The 19,804-nt window shown below is 38.9% G+C and overlaps 1 protein-coding gene across 5 annotated transcripts in view; it reads left to right on the top strand.

The window, feature by feature from the left end:
- LOC134213488 (tRNA-dihydrouridine(16/17) synthase [NAD(P)(+)]-like) overlaps window positions 1–19,804 on the top strand; it is a 359,207-nt gene that overhangs the window by 74,510 nt on the left and 264,893 nt on the right. For 2 of the 5 annotated variants that reach the window (XM_062692581.1, XM_062692579.1), the window contains exon 2: window positions 11,963–11,977. The exons of 1 other annotated variant lie outside the window; for it this stretch is intronic. The gene's annotated coding sequence lies outside the window, so the exon portion shown is untranslated. Of the gene's footprint in view, window positions 1–11,962; window positions 11,983–19,804 lie in introns of all 5 variants that reach the window. 2 more of the 5 variants (XM_062692582.1, XM_062692577.1) reach the window with 1 other exon arrangement.

Raw genomic sequence — 19,804 nt, 5'->3', positions numbered from 1 at the left:
AAATGTTCGGCCGACAATGTCCATGACATCCGCAAAACAAAAAAATTGACTGGATCTGTTGAAAATCGTACCCCGGCTGTTACACTCGGCTCTCCGCATGACACCTTCTAGCGCAATGTTGAACAACAGGCACGAAAGTCCGTCACCTTGTCTTAGTCCCCGGCGCGATTCGAACGAAGTGGAGTGTTCGCCCGAAATCTTCACACAGTTTTGCACACCATCCACCGTTGCTTTGATCAGTCTGGTAAGCTTCCCAGGGAAGCTGTTCTCGTCCATAATTTTCCATTCCGTAGTGTAGTGACTAGAATAGTGAAGCTCGCTTCCACAGTAAAGCAGTTTTTCGAAATGTACGAGCATTTTTGGATTCTGGGTCAGAGTGCAACTTTATCTCCGTCTTCACGATTGAGTCCGAAATGCAGGCGTGTCGCAAAATAAAAGCTGTCACCAATTCTCGCGTTTTCACGTACGCTTGAACAATGGAATTCTTCGTTTTACTAAAGGTTACAGTGAGCCTCCCAACCTAACTTGCATCGTTCAGAGACCAAACTGGCACAACCTTACACAACCTTACTTCATTGAGCGCCGTTGCTGATGAAGCAAGTGTGTAGGAGCCGGACAATATTAAATACTCATCCTACTTGGTTGACATTGTGTACAAAAATACATTTGAGAGAGTTAGTTCTGAAAATGTATTGCGAGAGATCGGCTGGTACCTGGTGCTGGGAATTTAGTTTCATCAGTACCCGCTAAGCTGCGGTGGACGACGGAGGTCCTTCGTAGCTTAGTAGGGAAAGCACCTGTCATGCAAACTGGGGTCGTGGGATCAAACCCCACCGAAGGGGCGGTTACCCTCCAATACATTTTCCGAACTAAATCTATCACATGTTGTACATATGCATAATCAAGTTTCAGACATAGTAAACAATTTTAGATCGAATCATGCTTGGAAAGGATTTTACATACCCTCATTATTGGTACCTATATTGATTTTCATCTTAAAAATCTATAAAAACCCAGAAAAACACGATAAAACACGAACATTTTTTCATGAACAATTGCGATAAAACTAGCATGTAAATTATGGTGAAGTTTTGGAAGCCAGCATTGCTCACAAGTAATCAATATTGATCCAAAAATCCCAGAGCAAGTTAGTACACCCGATTCTGTTTTTACACGTTTTTTTTTTAAACGGCCGTGTAAAAAAAATCTCAAACAAAATTTTTGCCAAGTTGCTCCATTTTGCATGATTCGTCGAGGAATCATAACACTTTTTTTACACGGATTTTCAAATTTTGAACTGAAAACTTTTTTTACACGGAACGCATCCCCCGTGTAAAAAAAGAATCGGGTGTATTACTATTTAAGAGTACAAAAACGAAAAATAATATGGAGATATCTAAAAATATTGTTTTTGACTTTTGGCCAGGATTTGGGCTGAAATACTCCTTAGTGCGGCCGTCCGAAATGATGGGTGAGGAATGGCGAGCTCTAATACAGGAGTGCGTAGAATACAGCTTCATATAGAAGACTGTCGGGTGATTTGCCTAATTCAGGAACTACAGTCTAGCACGGGCGGAGTCACTCTAGTGGCAAAACTGAGAACCTCATACAGCATGATGAAACACAATTCAAAGTTAGTAATCTCTATGAATTAATGACGAATACATTTGACTAGCAGTGTACTTGGTGAGGTAGTGGATTACCGCCGAATATGCATCTTTGATTTGGACCTCGCTTGGCTAAGCAGATGAAGTGCTCATTCTCAAAGTTGAGTGTTTTTATTTTGTCTGTCTCGTAGCCTAAGTATAAGTAAATAAGTCATTGATACTGATCGACGGATTTATTGGAGTTCTTATTTTATTTAGGTCAGGATGTCGTTGCATGAAGTAAAAACTAAGCACACCAGTGGTTTCGGTAGAAAAATATTGAACTCGCAAATAAAAAATGAAACCCAGCTTCCGCAGTGTGTTGTTCGATAATCCAGCATGCCGCTAGTTCGGAATCCGATTTGAATTATCCATTTTTTCTCTCTTTTCGATCTGTTCGTCCCTATTAAGCCAGAATTCCTCCGAATCAACCTACAACGACGACGGATTGATAGACTTTACGGCTCAGCTGCTGGCAATTCGGAATTATTGATGCCATTCCTGGCCCCGTTACCGGCCTCTCCAATCCAGCGAACGGTGCAGTAGATTATTCCGAGTGAACATTTCGCCACGATGAAGTGGAAAAAACTATTCGACAATATAGAGAAGGACATACCGACGACGACGGGGATCTGTGGCAGTATAGTTTATGTCTGAATAGCTACAACAGGATGACGCTAAATGCACACCACAACAGTAGTCGATTGATGGTGGGTGGGGGTTGGGGGATGTGACTACTGGGCATCGGTTCACCACCCACCGACTGATGGAGGAGCTTTTTTTATTGATTTTAATTTTAAATTCAGTATACCGCGTGTCCGTCGACAGCAAATCAAATGGTTGTACACTGCTCGGACGGGTATGAAGGTGGAATCGGAATGAAGAGCTGAAAAGTAAGAATAATAGAGTTGGAATATCGGATATTGGAAACTGGAAAACGATTGGAAGTGCGAGAAAATACGGTTGTGAAATATCCACAGCAGCGTTCATAAATTATTATTGGATTGTAAATAATATAGTGCGACCTAATTTGTAGTAGAGCGTGAGAAGCAGTACCTAATTTCTTGGTGTTTTTGATAAATTTGCCATTATTCTGGGTAATTAGGCATAACGCCATTCGGAATAACGTCATTTGGCATAATTTTGAACTACATCAAAAAAAGTGGGTCATTTGGCATAACTTAAAACTGTTAAAGGGAAAGGGTTATTTGATGCATTTTTTCACATAGTTAAAGTAGATCGAGGATATGTTCTGATAGATTTAGACTGATGATAGACATTTTTCTGAAAGACGGACAAACGAAGCTCCAAAACTGCTTCCGAGAAAGGGTTCACATCCGTCATTGACTTATTCCAGGAAAACGCCTACACCCAAAAAAGAATCTTGATTCCGGACAAACACCTACTTTTGAAGAATGTATCAATTCCAAAATTGTCTAAATCCGGGCAAACGCCTACTTTTAAAGAAGGTATCACATCCATCCTTGCCTTAATTCGAGCAAGAGCCTAGTTTTAATGAAGGGATAATATCCATCATTGCCTTAATCTTGTCTTGATTCGGGCGAGCGCCTGCTTTTAAAGAAGGGGTCATATCTACCATCACCTTATGCCGGAAAAACGCCTTTTTTGAAGAAAAGTTCACATCCACCATTGCCTTAATCCGAGCAAGCGCCTACTTTAAAAAAGAGATGGCATCCACCATTTTCTTAATCCGGGCAAGTGCTTACTTAAAAAATGGGACCACATCCACCATTGCCTACTTTTAAAGCAGGGATCACATCTACCATTGCCTTAACCTTGGCAAACGTATTCCGATGGATGTTTTGTTTTCAATTTCTTTTTAAAAAATAGTGCGTCTGTCCGGAACAAGGTAATAGTGAATGTGATTCCTTGTTTAAAAATTAAGCTCCTACGGTGACTGTAACGGTTTTGGCCGTAACACCTAATTCGGCCAAATTTGCACATGGCTTCAAAAAGAAATATATTGTCGAGGGTTTTTAATAGAAGATTATATCCCTTAGGCTTCTACGCTGTTGAAACTGAACGGTTATTTTTGAAAAGTTAGGAATTGTACCCCGTTTGGCATATGGCTTAATGTTGTTTGGCATAATGTCATTTGGCATAATGCTTCGGAGATAGCTTTTCAGTCTTGACAAAATCAAAACACTGTTATTTAATCTTGTCCAACGTTTCGGTCCGTTTGGGACCTTCCTCAGGGACTCAATTCTTACAGGTTTATCCTCAACTGTGGTTCTGCTGAACCATTGATTGTCACGAGGTCAGGATTTTCCCACATAAACGAGAACGGTTTGAGCACCGTGTTTATGGTAAAACCCTTTTCGCTTATCGTTCGTTGGAATTCAGTGCCTGGCACAAGATCGATCACTTAGCTTTTCAACTTAGTTTTCTATAAGGATTTCCTCAGTTATAAATTGAAAACGTTTCTATGCCCACCATTGCATGGATATGTATCTTGTGTGGCAAGTACAACAAATACACTATGCCCAGGGCGTCGAAAAAGTATCCAACCCGAAAACTTCCTAGACCGGACCGAGAATCGAGCTCGCTATTTCCGGATTGGCAATCCTACGCCTATGCTCGCGAGGCTACTGGAGACCCCGATTTTATCAGTCAAAGAAATCCTATTCTAAAAAATATTTTTATTAATATGCTTCATACTTACCTTACCATTAGTCGGACAAATGCACTCTTCGAAAGAAGGGATTATATCTTCCTTTTGCCTGAATTAAAAGAAGGAATCATATCCTCTCTTGCCTTCTACCGGGCAAATGCATTCCTCAAGAAGCAAATGGCTAAATCGAAAGATGGAGTCATACCTATCTTGCCGACATGGCGCTTTTCTCTAGCAGACAATTTCTTTTTTCGTCCTGGACTCTTTTTTTTGACCATACGACGCGGGTTTTTTCAGGAAATTCAGGACCACACAGTGGCTTCGTCCAATTTTTCTGATTTCCCATCCAGTCTTCCTGAAAGCCACAACACAACAAAACGCAATCACGGTGTTACCTTACCAAGTGGTTTTATCTTTTTGAAAAGCTATATTTACTGTTTTTCCCTATTTCTCGCTTAACTTTTCAAAAGGACCTAAGTAACATTTTTTTCATGAATTAATTTGAAAAGCGCAATCAATAGAACAACATGAAAGCAATTGATTGCTGTATTCAAATTAATTCATGAAAAAAATGTTACTTAGGACCTTTTGAAAAGTTAAGCGAGATTTCTACGACGCAAATCAACAAACACATCCCTTTTCAGTAGTTTGTGTGTGTTTGTGTTAATATTCATCGGTTGTCATCATCAGATTAGGGTGATTCCATTCAAGTCGCAAAAAAACATGAAAATCAAGGGTGGTCTTATCATTCTGAAAAGCACTGTATTATTGTCTTTATTTACGATGTTTTCGACCCTAGACCGGTTCATATCTAGTAATAAAAAAATAAAGAAAAATATGGTATCGACGAATGGTTGAGTAAGAGTGCTGTTGTGAGTTAGTGAGATGAGAGTGAGTAACAGTGAGTAAATGAGTAATAGAGAATGAATAAGTGAGTAAAAGTGAGTGAGTGAGTAAAAGTGAGTGAGTGAGTAAGAGTGAGTGAGCGAGTAAAAGGGAGCGAGTGAGTAAGTGAATAAAAATGAGTGCATGAGCAAAATTAAGTGAGTAAGAGTGAGTGAATGAGTAAGATAGATTGAGCAAGTAAGAACAAATAAGAAAGTGAGTAACAGGGAGCGCATAAGTAAAAGTGAGTGAGGGAGTGAGGGAGTGAGTGAGCGAGCAAGAGAGAGAGTGAGTGATTATGAAGAGTAAATGAATGAGTGAAAATGGATAAGTGAGTGAGAGTAGATGAATGAATAAGAGTAGGTCAGTGAGTAATAATTAGTGATGCAGAGAAAGTGAATGAGTAAGGGTGTATGTGTGTGAGAGAGAGAGGGAGATCTTGTTTGTCTTCGAGAAGTCGAGTTGACTTAAAGAAGGCATCATCTCTGTTCGCCTTATATCGGGCAGACGCGTTACTTTTAAAAAGGCATTATTACCTCTGCGTGGCTTATACCCGGAAACGCGTCCATTTAAAGAAGGTTTCATCTTCTCTGTCTGTCCTTTACCGGGAAAATGCGTTCTATTGAATGAAGACTGCGGTTCATGCGATATCTGTTGATGTCTAACATAATAATGGAACACTACAGATTCGAAATGTTTTCGAGGTAATGGCCTTTCGGGGTAGTGTCCCATTCGGGGTTCTGGTTTTCGGGGTAGTGGCCTTCGGATTAATAGCATTCGTGGAAGTGGGGTGGAGCCATAATACCTTTGATGTAAAAACCATAATAATTATGAAGAATTGAACATGTTCCGGGGAACTGTTCCGATCTCCATCTCACTGAAAACATATTCAGTTCAGCTCATCACGAAACAAAGAAATACGGCACCAATTTCGTCGCTTCTTTTTGTCAACATGCGTGCTAACTGCTGAAAAGAATCACAAAACAAGAAATAAATCAAATACCTTTCCTTTGCTTTGTTTTTGATGGGATGATCGGAGCCATGAGATAAAAAAAAGAGACAGGAACACCGTCTTCTACCAGAGGTCGTACAGACTGAATACTTAACACCTAGACAACGGACAGGACACATAACACCCAGTGGACCGGTGGAGAATTATTCGATCATGAAAAGTTTCCTCCTTACCGGAGCGGGAATCGAACCCTCGCCCCATAGTCCATGCGTCTAGACGATTGACGTCGCTAACCGCACGGCCACGAAGCCCACAGGAAATGATGAAATCCAGGAGCAGTTCTCCTATTTTACTTTAGATTCCGAAATTGTAAAGCAAAATGACCATTATTCCAAACCAAAATTCCATTATCCCAAACGGCCGTTATGCTAAACGACCTTTATGCAAAACGGCGTTATGCCAAACAACTTTATACCAAATGACCTACCACTGCTTTAAGATATACGAATGCAAAAATGGTAACTTGGCTTAGAAATCTCGCAGTTAATAACAGTAGAAATGCTAGCTGAACACTAAGCTGCGAGGCGGCAATTTCCTAGTGGGGGATGTACTGCCAATAAAAAGAAAAATAGGATTTCGACCGCAACAGTAAGGTCGTCTTCAGTGTCAGTTATTTTAAATATAAATTATTAACATCACGATCATTCTCAGATTGATTATCGATTGAAATCCTTAAAAACATACATATAAGTTATGCTGCGGTCCTTGCAACTGATGGCATTTGCAACCATAGCACAGTGGTGCGTTTGGCTAAAATCGTGAACTTTTTGTTTTACCACTTAAGGGTGTTATTTTTTGGCATCGGTGTCTTCGGGAATAAATTTTAGAAAAATATGGCGCATCGAATGACAAAAAGTTGTAATTCCAATTTTTGCCACAGGTGGCGCTGCAAAATGTAACTTCTTTAATAAACGATTTTTAAATATGGTATCTTTGGCAAAGTTGTAGTGTAAATTATTATGAATTTTATTGCTGAAGACACCGAGTGTCCATCTATCATCGTTTTTGAAATACGGGCGTTTTTTATGGACAGACCGTAAAATAACAGTATTTAAAGATATTTTCGAAACTAACAGTTTCAGGTCAATACAATGTTCTACAAAAATGTATATATAATCAAAATAAACCACTTTCTGGAAGATACCAGTTATTTGAAGACTTCATATGCAACAGAGGGGCAAATTGGGGCAAGGAAATCCCCACAGGATTTAAAATATCTAGTCTATAGTTTCATATGCATATAATTATGTCTGTCTCCACGTGTATCCGAACAAGTATTTCTATATTTCATAAATCGACATTTCCAACTGATATTTATATGATAATTGAGATTTCATCATACTGCATACCACGCTGTTGAATGTTAATGTCAAAATAAGTGCAGCGTGAGGCTATTTTTTTGTCTCTTCATCCAATCATTTCACGCAATGCAAATCTGACGTCATACGCTCCTAGAGATGTCCTAAAATCCCGAAAAATCGATTAGTAACTAATCGATTACTCTTTATTCTTGTCGATTATTGAATCGATCCATCGTTGGGTAGTAATCGCTAAAAATTAATCGATTATCACAACGATAAATTGATTAATCGAAGTAATCGATTAATTTGCGGCTTAATAGAGATGTCGTTAATTCCCGATTAATCGATTAGTAACTTATCAATTACTCTTGATTCTTGTCGATTATTGAATCTATTAACCGTTGGTAAGCAATCGATTCAAAATAAGTCGATTATCTCAACGATTAATCGATTAATCGAAGTATATATGATAGCGCCTGAATGCTGGCAGTGGTGGGTAGAAAACCAGCTACTGTTTGGGATTCATTTTTAAACTATCATTTATTTGGAAGGCTCATTTGCCGAGCGTTACGGAGCCGGAATACAGTTTTTCATGATTATTATACACTAATGTTAGTTTTGGGGAACCGAAAGACTCGCGGTTTGGTCGAGGTTAGAGAATACAATTATACAATAGGAAAGGAAGGGAATTTAGGTGCCTAATTAATTACAATGCTGATATTCACACAGTTGAAATCCTTGGCGATGTTTCACTTCTGTAACGAGCCAAATGTTTTTTGGGAGACAGCAACGAGAGGAAGACATACGGTTGAGGTTTACTGGTACACAACAAGAGGAAGACATTCTTAAGGGATTACGACAGCTAAAGGGGCGGGTGGACTACGATTACAGTCAAACATCAGCAACTTTCAAAAATTGGTGGACAAAGGACATGTATTCGATATCAAGACCCGCCAACACTTCCCTAATAGGCTTTGGCTGCCTTCCTCGGGCCCGAAGTCTTGGGATTCATTGGTAAGTGTATAATGTTAAGGTGTCAACTCATTCATTCTCTCGCTTAGCGTTATAGTGATGTCGCAAATTAATCGATTACTTCATCTTTGTGATAATCGATTAATTTTATATCGATTATTACCCAGCGATGAATTTGAATCAATAAGAATAAATAGTAATCGATTAGTTACTAATCGATTATTCGGGATTTTACGACATCCCTAGTAGCGTATGACGTCAGATTTGCATTGTGTGAAATGATTGGATGAAGAGAACAGAAAATAGCTTCACGCTGCACTTCTTTTGACATTAACATTCAACAGCGTGGTATGCAGTGTGGTGAAATCATAATAAAAAATAATAAAATTCATAATAAATTACACTACAACTTTGCCAAAGACACCATATTTAAAAATCGTTTATTAAAGAAGTTACATTTTGCAGCGCCACCTGTGGCAAAAACTGGAACTACAACTTTTCGTCATTCGATGGGCCATATTTTTCAAAAATTTATTCCCGAAGACACCGATGCCAAAAAATAACACCCTAAAGTCGAGTCAAGTACAAGACACTGAAGACGACCACACAGTTGTGGTCGAAATACGTATCTGCAAAGATAACGAAAATTAACTGGTGGAATTAAATGGACAGTACTTAATTCGTCTTAGACGGTTTAATACATTCCACTAAACGAGCTTAATATATTTTTCTGACCCTAAAGTGGTAAAACAAAAAGTTCACGATTTTAGCCAAACGCACCACTGTGCATAGGATGCAGACGTAGAATGTTCAAGTATGCAATCCTCGAATACATGAATTTGCAAATTTGCATATTCCATGAGAGTGTTTTTTCTCTCATGTTCATTTGCCTATCTTTTCGAATCTGTTTTGCCATCTGTCCCGTAGCTACAGGCTACAAGAGAGCCAATAGTGAATGTCTCCATCAGTGGCCACCTTCGACTATCACAGGTTTCTACTGGAATGGGAAAACCTATTAACATTTTCCCAGAACTGTGTCAAATGCACAGAACGGATGCCGTCCTTTTTTTTCTCGGGAAATCCGTTCCTTTGAAGTAGTGGGCTTGTGCAAAGCCTTGCTCTGTTCTACCGGGTAGAAATTGATTTGTTGTATTAAATATTTTTGCACAATCTGTCCGGAACGACGTGCCATTGAATTTTGAACTTGGAATTGTCTTGAGGTTCGGAGTTCGAGCAGCATTGCTGAAAAAAGAAAAAAAACCTGCCAGTCATACGTGCGAAATCGTCTAGCTTTGATGGCAAATAGAGACTTCAGATTCTATTAGATGATAAGCATTTCTGAGCCGTGTTCGCGGAAGAAAATAATAAGTTTCGATACAATGATTTTCATTCTCAAGCTAGATAATTTGTGGGGCGGAAATTAAGGTAAGGTGTTGTGTCTTTTGTGCATATTTGTAAAATAGAGCATTAAACAATATAAGAATAATGCAAATTATGCATTATTCTTAAAATATTAATGAAAATCTTACACTGCCACCATTATTATGTGTCTTGCCCGACAGTGGATGGCTTACCCTAATGGGTGGTAATTTTCCACCACATTCAAACTCGAACCGGCTTCTTCATCTGGTGACAGTTATCAAATTCCATCCCCCTAGCGAACCGAGGCTGTTTTTCAGAAGAAGCAATTTAACAACAGAAGTAAAATACAGGACCGTGAAAAGGCATGTGGCATTCACTTTGTGTAATCTTCGCCGCCGGGTAATCGCTGGTAGCTCCTCGGTGAAGGGGACGGTCGGCGGAGCAAGCCGCTAACAGCCATTCTGCTTTTCCGTGGTTGGGCTTGGATTTCATTTCAGCTTTCTTCGAGTGGTTTCATCTTTGGTCTGTCGTCGGTTTATCCGTTTGATGGAAAATTTGTCTATTCGATTTGAACGGCTTAAAAATGTGATAACACAATGATTTTTAAATTCCCCCTTCAAAATGATGCATTTTTCAGCCGGTTACGAAAAGTTTGGGGATGAACTCGAATAAAAAAATTAACAACTATTTTTAATAACGTTATAAAATTTCAATTTCAAGTACAATATACCTCTAGCATCCTGATTCTTGCCAGAGAGATACCATCACGGCACTTGAATGTCAGATCTCTCATTGATTAAATATTTATAACCGACTGCGGTAGAACTTTTACTCGTTGGCTCGTTTGCCGGAAAACCGGTCAAACTCGGTTGTTGACGCCTTGTTTGACAACGTGTCGCACAGAAGCATGTTGTAATTGTTATTGTTTGACTTTTATATTTCCATAACAAAATAAGAAGTGAGAAAACTCTGACGTGGAAAATTTGAGCAATTTTATGGTCAACCAAATTTGTTTCCATTCGTGAAAGCACTTGGATTCGGCATGTACGATTCAGGTATAGGTTGCTCCCACAGGTTGTCACAGCGATTTGTTATAATAATAATTTACTAAAATTAAGTTAGTTGTTGATATAAGAGACGAAAAGGATTTAACTTAAAAAATAGCATTTAATGTACCGGAAACTTTGATCACCGAGCAAACATAGATCAGTTTGACCATTTTTAAGAAAGAGCATTTTTTTTGTTAATATAATTACTTAATGTTAGTTAGGTATTTTAATCTAGGCTAGATTTGCCACTGAATGTTATAACCTTTGCCTTGACACGTATTCTTTTTATCGCCAAAATTTGAATATAAAAACAAAATTAATTTTTGAACTCACAACAAGTTATGAAAAAAGTACTCAATACAAAAATAGTTATAAAATTTTTGAGTCCGTTGCTAAACTTGTGTGATAAATTATCTTATTTACTAGGTTGATCCATATTGTTTGTTTCAAAATTGAGATTTTTATTGCTAAAAAAGTAGTTTCTAACGAATGTTCAATTTTTGCGCTTATCTAACTCATTGACCATCTCAGACAACATGACTTTAGTTAAACTAATCATTATTTGTCAAATAAGTATCACCGTACTAGCCCAAAGATTGCGTTGTACTCTCAGTAAGATTTTGTAAAATAATTAAATAATTTATTAGATAAAAAGTAAATGAAATGTCTCGCAAGTATGTTTCGCAGCTGGGGGCAAGAAATTATATTACAAAATGTTAAGATAAATAAATACGAGTTTTGAATCGATGTTATTGCAGTTTGTTTTTTTTATTTCATCCACATTAACTCGGGGCTTTCTTAGCCATGCGGTAAGATGCGCTGCTACAAAGCAAGACCATGTTGCAGGCAGCTGGGTTCGACTGGAATGATGATCAAAGCTACCCCAAATTAAAAGCTCACAACCAAAACCAATTAAGTTTGCTTAACAGAAATCAAGGTTCTCGGTTGTCTGAAACGGATCAAATACTGCTATAGGCATTCGATTTGGTCCCTTATTGATTTTATTAGTGTTAGGTTGAAATGTAAAACATTTTTCTGTGTCATATTTTCGTCATGTGTATTTAATATATTTAATGACCTATTTTCCGTTTTCTTGTTTTCAGGCATCTATACTTTGGGTAAAGTAAGTGATAAAATACTGATATTCCATTAAATTAGAAGGTTACTAGTCTCTTTGTTTTTGATTGGGGGCAACAGATGGTGGCGACGGCTATGGATGCAGTTATAGCTGTTGGACCAGCAGAAAGCTATCAGCATTGCATCGTTAGCGATCATCTGCATCTGTTGCAGTGATGGCTATTGTGCCGCCTGCCGGATTGTGGAATTTCGCCTTTTATTTTCTTCGCTGGATTTAGTTCTAGATTCGTGTGACGCTGGATGGATCCAAATCAAGTGTCAGAATGGTGAGACATCCGATTCGTTCGTGACATTAGATGGGTTGAAGCCAGGGATGCCAGAGAATATTTTCAAATGTCTTCACAGTCGTTTGAATATGTCTTCAAATGTCTTCAATATAAAAATTATGATTATTAGCGAGAAATATCAAAATCCAATAGGTTTGTAAATTCAATCATGTCCTTGCTTTATTGATGTGGAATAATGTTTATTTTTTTAAACATTCAAATTGATAGAATTCAAGAGAATATTCTATAAAATTTTCACGAGATAGTGTATAACGAGTTTCTCCTGGATTTTATACTGAGCCCACCGGATTTTTAACTGAATTTTCATGTGGAATTCTTCCAAATTTATTTTTAAAGAATACCCTGTAAGCTTTCAAAATTTACCGTGAAATATTTGAAAAACATCCAGACGAAATTTCCCGAAGAATTCCTGTTGGAACACCCAGAGGATTTACTGAAGAAACTTCTGGAGAAATTTCTGAAGGAACTCCCGGAGGAATTGCTGGAGGATTTTCAGAAGGAATTCTTGGAGAAACTTAAGATGGAATTCCAATAGGATCTTCGGGATGAATTCCGGAGGGATTTTCTGGAGAAATTTCTGAACGATATTCCTGAGGAATTACTGAAGGAATATCCGGTGGAATTCCTGAAGAAATTTTTAAAGAAACTTCCGGAGGAATTCTTGGAAGTAGTTCTGGATGAATTCTTGGAGGAGCTTCTTAGATATAGCTGCAGAAATTTCCGAAAGAAACCCTGGAGGAAATACCAGAAAAATTCCGTAGTATATTTCCAGAGGCATTCTTGGAGAATCTTTCGGCAACATTCTTGGAGAATCTTCCAGTGGAATTCCAGTGGAGAAACTTCCAAGGGAATTTATGTGGAAACTTTCGGAGGGATCACTGGAGGAGCTTAAGCGGGAATTTTTGAAAATTCTGGGGGAACTTTCGGAAGAATTTCTGGAAGAACTTCCGGAGGAATGCTTGAAAGAAATGCTGGAGGAATTCGTGGAGGAGCTACCGGAGTAGTTCAGGAGGATCTTCCGAAGGAAATCTTGGATGTTCTTTCGCTGGAATTCTCGGACGACCTTACAGAGGAGCTCCTAGAAGAAATTCCAAAGGTATTCCTGGAGGATTTTTCGGAGAAATTCCTGAAACTTCCGGACAAATTCGTGTAGGAAATTTGGGAGGAATTTCAGAAACAATACTAGAACGATTTTTTGGAGGAATTCATAAAGGAATTCTCAGATAAAATACTGGAAGAATGTCCAAAGTTATTTCTTGAAGAATTACCAAAGGAATTCAAGGAAGAATTTAGCGACAGGTGTGTAATAAGTTTCCTCCGGATTTCTTTTAAGAACATTTTCCTCTAGTAATTTACTATGGGATATCTGAGAAATATCTATTTAGCACCAAGACAATTTCAATTTCTTGTCGACATTCGTAAGAATTTTCTATGGGAATTAATTGAGGCAAATTCCTTGTGGAAATCAAAAGGGATTTTTTTTTGTGGGAGCTTAGTAAAATTTCCCGTTTAATGTTTGGAGTGTTTCCTTTATTATTTCTTAACGGAAATTATTATAAATTTCCAGGATAATTTTAACTGAATTTTCAATTTCAATTCTCCTAAATTTAGACACGAAATTCCTCATCGGAAATTCTCCTTATAAAATTCACGATTTTTTTCTATTTTCACTGAAAAGTCTTAAAAGTCCACGGGAAATTCGAAGAGTTCTGGTTCTAGCTCAATGGTTGAATAGATTCAATCTAGTCATAGAAAAATTCAGTCAATGTTTGCCGCAAATTAGATAGGTCATTGCATTCCGAAATGATCGAAATACCTTTTTAAAGACGCCGCCAAGAAAAATTCAAACGAATGCTACCATCGGGACCAGCGCACAGCTCAAAGTTAAGTGTGTATGAGGTTTAAAATGCGTTGCAGTTATCAACCGGCTAGTGTGAATGTATTTTAAGTTTGAGATTCTAAGCTCGAGACAAAGACTATTATAACTTTTGTAATATTATGTAAAAGTTTACATAGAGGTCGCAGAATTTATAAGCTTATGAGTAAGTAGTGAAATTGTATTTTCTATTCGCTGGCTTATTGATTGTCTTCAAGTGTCTTCAAATAAGTAGAGAAGTCTTCAAATATTTTGAAAAGTCTTCAAAATGTCTTCACGAAATAAATGTCTTCACAGAAATTCAAATGTCTTCAAATTGAAGACATGTCTTCAAATCTGGCATCTCTGGTTGAAGCAGGGCAATGCGCTCTTCAATCTACTATGCAACATAGCTCTGGACAGTGGCGTAGCCAGAAAATTGGTCTCGGAAGGGTTTTCTAAAAAAAAATTTTTTTCGATATTTTTTTTTTTTTTAATTTTGTCTCTGGGAGGGGTTTTATGCCCAAAACCACCCCCGTGGCTACGCCACTGGCTCTGGAAGATCTGGTGTGCAAAAAAACGGAACCAGATCGCAGAGCAGCGGAAGTGTCTTTCGTGCCTTTCAAACGGGTGACTGGAGGAATAGAACTGATCATAAATTCTGTCAAAACTAAGTACTTAGTGGCTGGCAGACAGATCCGGGATAGACCCCGCATTCGCTAGCTGTGTGCAATCTAGGAAGATGCGCGTGCGACAGGCATGGCCCAAGAACGAGCGAGCTAGAATAAGACATTGATTGATTAAATAAGAATTATTTTACTCTGAACCTCAGTGTAAAAAGTGTAAGTGTAAAAAAACATCTTCTCATTTTAAAGTCGACAATTATAGAACTACACATTTTTGTCTCCCAACTGAACGTCTGACCGTGTCCTTACATCCTAGAATTAATCGGTTGAATGGAACACCGAAACTTGAGCAAATTGAAGTGAACTTCGTCGACTTTGTCAGGGATAATTAATTTTGATTATTATGACACTTTCCACTGTGCTGTTGAACCCGACTTGGTTGACGTCATTCCGGTGAATTAAACAATTACCATGGCGCTGGAAATTGGGAATAGAAGAGGGGGGACAATTCAAGCAACTGCTAATTACTGCCGTTGCAATTCAACGTGTTGCTTTTCCTTCTTTATTCTTTGTGTAAAAAAATAGTTGAATTGGTAAGCCACCATTTCTGCTAAGGCTTCCATTTTGGAAGCAATGAAGTTGAATGTTTCTTGAAACAACGAAGTCGAATTTTGTCAAAATAAAGTATGCCCGAAACTGTTGCAGTCCCAATTCATCAATTTTATTTTGAATCATGCACTTCAGAGTTGCATATAAGTAACGCGGAAGGTAAATAGGTTGGCCAATCGAAACAATTTTCATTAGGGATATTTAAATGTCTGTAACACTCCTTTTTCTCGCCAGATGAAACCACAACATCCAAAAACAGTCATTAGTTGGTCGTACAAAGTTTTCATACCCAACGAAATTGCACTGCGGCTATCAACTTTTCAATTCGATAGAAAAAACACCTGTGAAACCCGGACCCGGACATCTCGTAGGGCAGTTATCCCATCCAAATTCAGCAATCACCTATGCACTGCAAATGGATTCCAGAAGTTGGTAACGAGTTAAATATGTAGAAGCGAAAAAACAGGATTTTTAACACACTGTCGAACAGAGATAGAAGCACAAACGTATAATAAAAAGTTTGTAATTTCCAATTAAACTTCAACGTGTAGCAGATAGAAAATCTTTTTCTTCTTCATGGGCTCAACATTCAATCTGGAACTTGGCTGGCTTTTTAATTTAGTGTTTAGTATTTAGTAAGGTTATTCCAGAAACGCAATTAATTTTAACTTTATCATGAAACAAACATTCAGTCAGACTACTTTCAGACTCTTTATGACCTCTTTCAAGATTATTGTGTCATGTTGTTCATTGGAACACCTAGCTTTTGAGATTGAAAATTTAGCTATTCTCCCGTAGAATTACATTCTAAAAATAATTCAATACAATCGAATCGATCCGTTTTCCAGGTTCCATTTTTTGCCCTTTTTTTGCGTTTCTTTACTAAATTATTAAATCATCAGCAATTGAGGGCGATATATTGTTATTGAAGGTATGACTTTTCATAGAGCAACTGGTTGGAAAAGAACGGATACGCCAAGCTAGATTTATTCATTTAACACCAGCAAATACGCTAACTAATTTCAGAGTATATTCGTGATGAGATGTAGCAAAACCAAATTGTGAAAAGTTTTTAGTCCGAACCTCTTCCTATGCTTACACTTGCTGAGCCCCACTCATAATTTTATGCATCAAAATAGAGTTTACCTTTTACGGCAAATTGACAAATTTGCATAAATAATATCAAAAGATTAAAGCTCGTCACGAGCACTATTATATAAAGAGGAGGGGGATGAAAACATCAGTTTTTATAGCCGAACACCAGACGTCTGCCCCAGACGTGCGAATAACTGAAGCACGGAGAGCGATAGCATTTTAATGAGTGTTAAACAGTCCTGAAAATGTAATTAATTTGAGTGACGATGATCATTATAAAATGAAAATATCGATGTAAATATATTTTCACTCATAATTGAAAATGACAAACAATACTAATTTATTCGAGGCAGCAACAGTAAATCTCAACTTAATCTGGGCACTTCAAATGTTTCATTTTTAAATTACAGGGTGACATAATGAGATGTCCGTCAGTTGAGTGTCTATCCAGTTGGGAAGACCGGGGAAAGCGGGAAAAAATCGGAAATTGAACCCAATCGGAAAAAAAACCGGATTCTAATTCCTTCGATTCCGCATGTGTCAAAACTTGGATTGATTTGTATTGAACGGGTCTAAAAGCTTCCTAGTTCTCACTCTTAAAAATCATAAAAAATACCTGATTTCTTGGTTAGATCCGCTAATATGATATTTAAGTATCAGTTCCTCTAACCGTGGAAAAAGGGAATCTAAAATTTTTTCTATATGGATTCGCATTACCGTCGTGCGGGCTTCTTTTTTACCATTCGGGGGCTACTTTAGAAATTTTGAAACAAGAATAACAACGTGAATTACTATCAAATTGCCATTATCACCATTCGGATGGCTTGTTGATATCTGGATGGCAACTTTCTGTATCAAATTTGTTTTTTTTTCGTTTACTTTTTTTATAAATCAAAAATCCAAAGTAGCCCCCGGAGTCAAAAGAAGCCCCGCATGACGGTATGCGTTTTCCACAGTGTGCTCTATGTTTCGGTTTGATGTTCTTGGTACCGATTTAATTTAATCCTTACTGTTCATATTAATACTTAATTTGCAATGGTTACAGTTACTTATTTGATGAACTACAGCTCTTCGATGAACCTACGCCGAATGGAGTATACTTATCCACTGGACTCGATCCTTGGCCAATCGTTTCCAGTCGCCCTGAACATTGAGCGCCCTCAGGTCCTCTTCAACTGCAAAAAGCCATCGTGTACGCGGCCTTCCACGAAGCCTGTGACCTCTTCCGGGTTCTCTACTTTTTTTTTGTCTTTATTATCGAGACTTTCAGCCGGGTTCTCTACTAAATATTATCTTCGCTTGACGTTCTTCCGACATACGAACAACGTGTCCAGCCCACCGTAGTCTGCCGTGTTGTATAAGCTTAGCAACATCCAGCCCTTTATACACCTGGTACAATTCGTGATTCATGCGACGCCGCCAGATACCGTTCTCCTGTTTACCGCCGAGTATTGTCCGCAGCACCTTACGCTCAAACACTCCGAAAGCTCTCCGATCAGCCTCCTTTATCGTCCATGTTTCATGGACGTATAAAGCCACCGGAAGAATCAGAATAGTATACAGCGCGAGTTTTGTTTTCGTTTGCAGACTACGGAACTTAAGCTGGTTACGTAGTCCGTAATAAGCCCTATTTGCAGCTGCAATACGCCTTTTCACCTCGCGGGTAACATCATTACCGCACGTCACTAATGTTCCAAGATATACAAATTCTTCTACCACTTCAAATTTTTCACCATCCAGCGCCATTTCACTACCACCACCACTGATGAACCCACGTTGATTGCCAGCGACCATGTACTTTGCTGGTATTGATCGTGAGTCCAATCCTCGCTCTCTCCCTCTTAAAAGGCCTTCAAAAGGCTTTCCACTAATTGTCGGAAGTGATGTAAACGCTTCTCGCATCTTCTGACAGGCTAATGCAGCGTTTCTCAACATTTTTTATAATAAAATTAATTAATTCGAACTTAAACATTCATTGAGGTACCCCCTATTTTTCCGCTGTAAATGAAAATAAGCGTAACTCATAAGATATATGAAAAACGGACCTGAAAACTAACGGGATATATGGATAATTAAAAAGTTGTCTGAAATTTTCGTAATTCCGTGAAAATTTTCGATTCAAATTAGGTTTATACTTCCTACAAGACTCTGAACATTTTTGGAGGCTTCAGAGCTTCTCGATAGCAGGCTTACGCGGCTCTTGAAAAGAAGCTTCCGAGTCTCTTAAAGGGAGCCTCTTGGTTTCCAAGCCCCTTTAAAAAAGAATTCCAAGCTCCTCGAAAGGATGCTTCCAAGCTTTTTGAAAGGAGACTTCCAAACCTCTTGAAAAGAGGCTTCCGAGCCCCTTCAAATAAAAATTCTGAGCATCTCCAAAGGATACCTCTTAAAAGGAGGCTTCCGAGCCTCTTGAAAATAGGCTTTCGAGCTTCTTGAAAGGAGGCTTCCGAGCCTTTTGAAATGAAGCTTCCGAGCCTCTTGAAAGAGGGCTTCTGAGCCTTTGAAAGGAGGCTTCCGTATCTCTTGAAAGGGGACTTCCGTGCATCTTGAAAGAAGGCTTCCGATCCTCTTGAAAGAAGGCTTCCAAGCCTCTTGAAAGGAGGCTTCCGAGACTCTTGAAAGGTGGCTTCCGAGTCTCTTGAAAGGTGGCTTCCGAGCCTCTTGAAAGATGGCTTCCAAGCCTCTTAAAAGGTGGCTTCCGAGCCTCTCGAAAGGTGGCTTCCGAGCCTCTTGAAAGGTGGCTTCCGAGACTCTTGGAAGGAGGATTCCCAGCCTCCTTAAAGGAGGCTTCCGAGCCTTTTGGAAGGAGGCTTCCGAGCCTCTTGGAAGGAGGTTTCCAAGCCTCTTGAAAGGAGACTTCCGAGTTTCTCAAAAGGATGCTTTCGAGCCTCTCGAAAAGATGCCTTCGAGCCTCTTGAAATGAGGCTTCCAAGCTTCGTAAGCGGAGGCTTCCGAGCTCCTTGAATGGATGCTTCCGAGCCTCTCGAAAAGATGCTTCCGAGCCTCTTGAAATAATGTCTCAGAGCGACTTGAAAGGATGCTTCCAGGCATATTGAAAGGGGGCTTTCGAGCCTCCTGAAAGGAGGCTTCCAAGTCTCTTGAAAGGGGGCTTTCGAGTCTCTTGAAAGGAGCTTCCGGGCCACTCGAGCCTCTTGAAAGAAGGCTTCCAAGCCTCTCGAAAGGAGCTTCCGAGCCTCTCGAAAGGAGCTTCCAAGCCTCTCGAAAGGATGCTTCCGAGCCTCTTGACATTATGCTTCCGAGCGTTTTGAAAGAATGCTTCAGAGCGACTTGAAAAGATGCTTCCAAGCATCTTGAAAGGAGGCTTTCGAGCCTCTTGAA

The sequence above is a fragment of the Armigeres subalbatus genome, chromosome 2 (genome assembly GCF_024139115.2).
Source record: "Armigeres subalbatus isolate Guangzhou_Male chromosome 2, GZ_Asu_2, whole genome shotgun sequence".
NCBI classification, from domain to species: Eukaryota; Metazoa; Arthropoda; class Insecta; order Diptera; family Culicidae; genus Armigeres; species Armigeres subalbatus.
This window is presented reverse-complemented; position numbering and strand designations above follow the sequence as displayed.